Here is a 6,896-nt window from a genome sequence, read left to right as displayed (position 1 = left end):
ACTCTATCCACTGAGCCACAAGCCAGGACCCATGACCAAAGTTTAGACAGGCTTCTCTGAGCCCTCTTTTTCACTAGGTCTTGTCTTTGGGCGCTTCCCTTAGTCTGCCTAGCCCAGTTTTAAGAATTCTACTGTTGGCCCTGGCCGGTTGGCTCAGCAGTAGAGCATCGGCCTGGTTCGATTCCAGGCCAGGGCACATAGGAGAAGCGCCCATTTGCTTCTCCACCCCCACCCCCTCCTTCCTCTCTGTCTCTCTCTTCTCCTCCCGCAGCCAAGGCTCCATTGGAGCAAAGATGGCCCGGGCGCTGGGGATGGCTCCTTGGCCTCTGCCCCAGGCGCTAGAGTGGCTCTGGTCATGGCAGAGCGATGCCCCGGAGGGGCAGAGCATCGCCCCCTGGTGGGCAGAGCGTTGCCCCTGGTGGGCATGCCGGGTGGATCCCGGTCGGGCTCATGCGGGAGTCTGTCTGACTGTCTCTCCCTGTTTCCAGCTTCAGAAAAATACAAAAAAAAAAAAAAGAATGCCACTTACCCTGATGTCTCCTCTTAGTAATTTTTTTATCCACTGATCTTTTCACTGCTTGTTGGCTATGAATCCCAGCTGTCTTTGCTGTATTGGGAATTGAGTTCAGTTCTATACTGGATTCTCTTTCCCCTATTGCAATTGATACTTTTCACTACCTCCGTGGCTCATCGCCCTGGTTCAAGCAAGCGTCATATCTCACCCAGACTATTACAAGGACCTCTTCATTAGTCTGCCTGTTTCTACCCTAACATTCCTGGGATGGCTAATTTTTTTTTTAAGATATTTATTTATTTATTTATTTATTTACAGAGACAGAGAGTCAGAGAGAGGGATAGATAGGGACAAACAGACAGGAACGGAGAGAGATGAGAAGCACCAATCATCAGTTTTTCATTGCAACACCTTAGTTGTTCATTGATTGCTTTCTCATATGTGCCTTGACCATGTACTTTCAGCAGACTAGTAACCCCTTGCTCAAGCCAGCGACCTTGGGTCCAAGCTGGTGATCTTTGCTCAAACCAGATGAGCCCGTGCTCAAGCTGGCGACCTCAGGGTCTCGAACCTGGGTCCTCCGCATCCCAGTCCGACGCTCTATCCACTGCGCCACCACCTGGTCAGGTGGGATGGCTAATTTTATGAATAAATTTGACTGGGCTATGGTGTGCCCAGACATTTGGTCAAACATCGTTCTGAGTGTTTTTCTGTGAGGGTACTTCAGATGAGATTAACATTTAAATTGGTAGATTGAATGAAGCAGATTGCCCTTCCTAATATGGGTGAGCCTTATCTAATCAGTTGAAGGCCTGGGTAGAACAAAAAGACTGATCCTCTGCTAAGTACAAGGAGATGGCTCCTGCCTCCCTGCCTTGATCTGGGACATCAGACTTTCCTGCCTTCAAGCTCAAACTGAAACAAGCTCTTCTTGGGTAGTGAGCCTGCTAGCTTTCAGGCTAGAGCACCTGCCTGGATCTCAGGCCTCCTGAATCAGACTGGATCTAAACCATCAGTATTCCTTGGTTTCAAGTTGGCCAACTCACCCTGCAGATCTTTGGACTTGCCCACCTGCGTGAGCCAATTCCTTATAATAAACTTCTTTACACATCTATATCTGTATCCATATATATCTCCTATTGGTCTGTTCCTCTTGGGAACCCTGACTAATACACTTCCTAAAGTCTGTGATTTTGAAAAATGCTAATTACATTAAAAAATGTTGAAACCCTGGCCAGTTGGCTCAGTAGTAGAGTGTCAACCTGGCGTGTGGATGTCCCGGGTTCGATTCCTGGTCAGGGCACACAGGAGAAGCACTCATCTGCTTATCCATCCCTCCCCCTTTCATCTCTCTCTCTCTCTCTCTCTCTCTCTCTTTCTCTCTCTTCTCCTCCCCTCGTGCAGCCACGGCTCAACTGGAGTGAGTTGGCCCTGGGCACTGAGGATGGCTCCATGGCCTCCGCCTCAGGTGCTAAAAAATGGCTCCAGTTGCAACAGAGCAACAGCCCAGATGGGCAAAGCATTGTCCCCTAGTGGGCATGCCGGTTGGAGCGCATGCCGGAGTCTGTCTCTGTCTCCCTTCCTCTCACTAAATAAAATTAAAAAAAAAAAAACTTGAAAGACAAGACAATGAATATCTACCTGTAGATCTTTCACCTAGATTCAACAATTGATCACATTTTACACTTTTGTTCTGTGTTTGCATGTCTTCCTGAACTATTTCCAAATACATCGCAGACATGACATTTCACCTCTAAATATTTCAGTCACTTAAAAATAAAGACGTTCTCATATGTAACTACAATACTTTATAGTATAATACATAGTCATACTTAAGGAATTTAATATTGATACAATAATATCTAATATATAGTCCACATTAAAGTTTCTTCACTTACCCTGAAAACATCCTTTAAAGCCTTAAAAAAAAATTTAGTACCAAATCAAGGATCACATAGCATTCAGTTGTCACATCTCTTTAGCCTCCTTTAATCTAGAACAGTCCTTTTCCAGTCTGCTGTGACATTGACGTTTTTGAAACATCCAAGCCAGTTGTCTGGTATCATCAGTTCTCAACTCAACAACCAAAGGAATTCTTTTAAAACCTAGTCAGATCGTGTCAGTCTTCTGCTCAAAACCCCACAGCAACTCCCTGTCCTCACTGCGACCCACAGGATCCTGGGAACTTGCCTCTCCCATCATTTCCTGCAGGACCTCCCTCCACCTCGCTTCCGCCCTGCTCACAGTTCCAGGCTCCTGGCTGCTCTGGGACCAGGCCAGGCCAGCTCCTGTCTCGGTTTCTGCTCCCCTTTCCCCAGAACGCTCTCCAGGAGATTTGCCTGGTTCACCCCCTCACCTCCTTCAAGTCCTGGCTCAAATGCCTCCTTCTCATCCGGGTTCACCCTTACAACCTTCTAATGCTGTAGCCCAGCCCTTCCCCACACTCCTCGTCCCCTTACTATGCTCTACTAATTTTTTTTTAATTTTTTTTTTTACAGAGAGAGGGATAGACAGGGACAGATAGACAGGAACGGAGAGATGAGAAGCATCAATCATTAGTTTTTCGTTGCACGTTGCAACACCTTAATTGTTCATTGATTGCTTTCTCATACGTGCCTTGACTGCGGGTCTTCAGCAGACTGAGTAACCCCTTGCTGGAGCCAGCGACCTTGGGTCCAAGCTGATGAGCTTTGCTCAAACCAGATGAGCCCTTGCTCAAGCTGGCGACCTCAGGGTCTCGAACCTGGGTCCTCCGCATCCCAGTCTGATGCTCTATCCACTGCGCCACCGCCCGGTCAGGCTACTATATTTTTTAATACATATATTTATTTTGAAAAAAATATCAAGCTTAGAGAGAAGTTGAAATACGACACCAATAACTTTTCTCCTTGTACCATCGGAGAGTAAATGGCTGACCGGCTATCATATCACCTCATATACTTTGATGGGAATTTCCTGCAATGGAGGTCATTTATCTACGTAACCACAACACAACCATCCATATCAGGAAGTCTGAGGATTAGATGGAGGGAACATCATTTATTCCCAGATACTGCTCATGTTTCACCGACTGTCCTAATAATGTCATTTACCGCAAAGGAATCCAATCCAGAATCAAGCATTGTATTTAGTTGTAGCACTTACTTCTCTTAATCTGGAATAGTTTCTCAGTCTCTCCCAGGCTTCATGACCTTGACACTTTTGAAGAATAAAAAGTAATTGCAGTTACTTTGTAGAATATTTCTAAAAATGTGTTTAGTTGCTGTTACTCATGACTTTAAATCCAGGTGTTGCATCTTTGGCCGGGAGAACTCAGAAGAGATGCTGAGTTTCTCACGGAATTCAGGTAGCACCTCCTTTCACTGTCTTCCCTTACTGGAGATGTTAACCTTTCTCACTTGATTAATCTGGTGTCTTCTAACCTTCTCTGCTGTGAAGTCACTCTTTTTTCCCCTTGAAATTAATAAGTATTTTGTGGGGAAGTACTGTGGATAATATCCTGTTCTTCATCAATTTTTAAAAGTATTTTTTATTGATTGATTTTACAGAGGGTGGGAGTGGAGCGAGAAGTATCAACTCATAGTTGCTTCACTTTGGTTGTTCATTGATTACTTGTCATATGTGCCTTGACCAGGCAAGCCCAGGTTTTCAAACTGGTGACCTTAGCGTTCCAGGTCGACGCTCTGTCCACTGTGCCACCACAGGCCAGGATCAAATTTTTTATTTAGTCATTTATTTATTTATATAAGTACAGTTTCTTGCTTTATCCAATAATTAATCTCTTAGTATCATTACTGTGGACGGAATGTTTATGTCCCCTCAAAATTTATATGTTGAAGCCCTAACCCCTGATATGATGGCATTTGGGACCTTTCGGAGATGGGACCTTTCAGAGTTGGGACCTTTTGGAGGCAATTAAGGGTTAGACTGGGTCATGAGAAAGGGGTCCTCAATATGGATTTGTGACCTTGAAAGAAGTGGCTATTTGCAACCCAAGGACAGAGCCCTCTTCAGACGCCAGCGCTGCTGGTGCCTTGCTCTTGTACTTCCAGGACTCTGAGAAAATAAATTTCAGTTATTTGAGCCAGTGTTTTTCAACCTGTGTGCCGTGAGACATGGTCAGGTGTGCCGTGGGGAAATTAAACATGGGTCCCCAAACTACGGCCCGCGGGCCGAATACGGCCTGCAGAGTCTATTTATCTGGCCCACCGCCAGCTGACTCCATCCGAACATAAACATTCCCCTCACAATCTCTCCAGCTATCAGCGACAAGAAGAGTGGAGGCACAGGGAACGCTCACTGACCAATCACCTTCTAGGATTCATCCCGACCACTAGCAATGAACCAATAGTAGGCCGCCTCTCATCCACACCCAGGAAGGTCCCCGCTCAGGCTGCCACGCACTTGTCATTGTGTGGCTGCAGCGAGTAGTTGAAGTTGCTACTCCTCCCCATGGTCCCGATTTCTAATCCTGGTCAGGACTGGAGGTAAATGTTGCCACCACTAGATGAAGCCTCAGCCTCAGCTGGTTATGTCTATCCTGATGTTGTATATAGATATTTGACCTTTTTCTTTTTAAAAGAGGCTCCTGCAGAGGGTGATATACAATGCATCACAATGTTATCTGACTTTAAAGTTAAAAGCTAAAGTTTGCTGATCTTCCTTTGGACAGTTTTTGGTTATCTGTTGCCAAGGAGTTCCCCATTCTGGCCAACAAACCTATTTTGACATTGCTCCCGTTTTCAACCGCATATCTATGTGAGCTGAGCTTCTCAAGCTTGACTGCGATAAAAACTAAAAATAGAGACTGAGAACTGTTGAGGAAGAGCTTCGTGTGTGTCTTTCTACCATTCCTGCCAGGATATCCCTTTTGTGTTCATTGAAACAGGCCCAGGTTTCACACTAAGTGAGTATAAATACATTTAGAAACTATATTATTAACTATATGTATGATATGTACTGTGTTAGAGTGTCATTTTGTGTCATTTTGGTAGGTGATGTGCCCCAGGATTTTGTAAATGTAAAAAATGTGCCGCGGCTGAAAAAAGGTTGAAAATCACTGGTTTAAGCCCCCCAGTCTGTGGAATTGTGCTGTGGCAGCCTGAGCCAAGATAATCACTACTGACGGCCAGAGGGAGCCCTTCCAAGCTGGCTCTTGTGTCCTTTTGAATTATCTTCATCATTCTTTCAGCTTTCTTTGCTGTCTGACCCAAGATATTCCAGGCCGATCTTGTACCTTTCCCGGTGCAGGCCTAGAATCCGTCATTTCCCCAAAAAGCCTTGACTCCTTTCAGTAGAACCTGGTATTTAGAAGCCAAGATCTGGGAACTAGATGTGCTCATTGCAGTTGTTCGTATGGGGAATAAATACAATAATCAATCAATAGTAATACGAGAATAAATCCTGTGTTTCATGTTCTTACAACTGTAACCCTACTTTTACCCCACCCTGTACTTATTTCTCTCTTTATCTATATATTTTGAAATCCATGAGTTCACACTGATTCCTATAATTCCAATTGAACATCATTGTTCCTTCTGGAATTATTTCCCCTTTTCTTATTATTTTTGACACATACTTATTTATTATTTTTTATTAAGAAAATTAAATTTAATGGGGTGACATTGATCAATAAGAGTACATAGGTTTCAGGTAAACATCTCTATAGCATTAGAACTGTTGATTGTGTTGTGTACCTGTCACCCAAAGTCAAATCATTTTTTGTCACTGTATATTTGTCCCTCTTTACTCCCCCCTCTTGACCCCCTTTACTTTCTTTTTTTTTTTTTTTTTCTTTTTTGCATTTTTCCGAAGCTGGAAACAGGGAGGCAGTCAGATAGATTCCCGCATGCGCCCAACCAGGATCCACCTGGCATGCTCACCAGGGGGCAATGCTCCGCCCATCTGGGACATCGCTCTGTTGCATCCAGAGCCATCCTAGCGCCTGAGGCAGAGGCCACAGAGCCATCCTCAGTGCCCGGGCCATCTTTGCTCCAATGGAGCTTCAGCTGTGGGAGGGGAAGAGAGAGACAGAGAGGAAGGGGGGAATGGAGAAGCAAATGGGCGCTTCTCCCGTGTGCCCTGGCCGGGAATTGAACCCGGGACTCCCGCACTCTAGGCTGACGCTCTACCACTGAGCCAACTGGCCAGGGCCACTTTCTTTTTTTTTTAGATAAGGGGAGATAGTGAGATAGATTCCCACATGCCCCCTAACTGGGATCCACCTGGCAAACCCCGTCTGGGGTCGATGCTCAAATCAACCAACTTAACCTTAGCCCCCTGAGGCCGACACTCAGACCAACAGAGCTATTCTTAGCGCCCAGAGCCAGTGCTCGAACCAATCCAGCCACTGGCTGTGAAAGGGAAGAGAGAGAGAAGGGGG

General features: G+C 45.4%; 1 non-coding gene across 1 annotated transcript; it reads right to left on the bottom strand.

The window, feature by feature from the left end:
- Positions 1-6,591: 6,591 nt before the first annotated feature.
- Positions 6,592-6,667, bottom strand: TRNAS-AGA (transfer RNA serine (anticodon AGA)). The gene has a single exon. It is a non-coding gene; the product is annotated as a tRNA-Ser (tRNA).
- Between the last annotated feature and the right edge of the window lie 229 nt (positions 6,668-6,896).

The sequence above is a fragment of the Saccopteryx leptura genome, chromosome 1 (genome assembly GCF_036850995.1).
Source record: "Saccopteryx leptura isolate mSacLep1 chromosome 1, mSacLep1_pri_phased_curated, whole genome shotgun sequence".
Classification (NCBI taxonomy): domain Eukaryota; kingdom Metazoa; phylum Chordata; class Mammalia; order Chiroptera; family Emballonuridae; genus Saccopteryx; species Saccopteryx leptura.
This window is presented reverse-complemented; position numbering and strand designations above follow the sequence as displayed.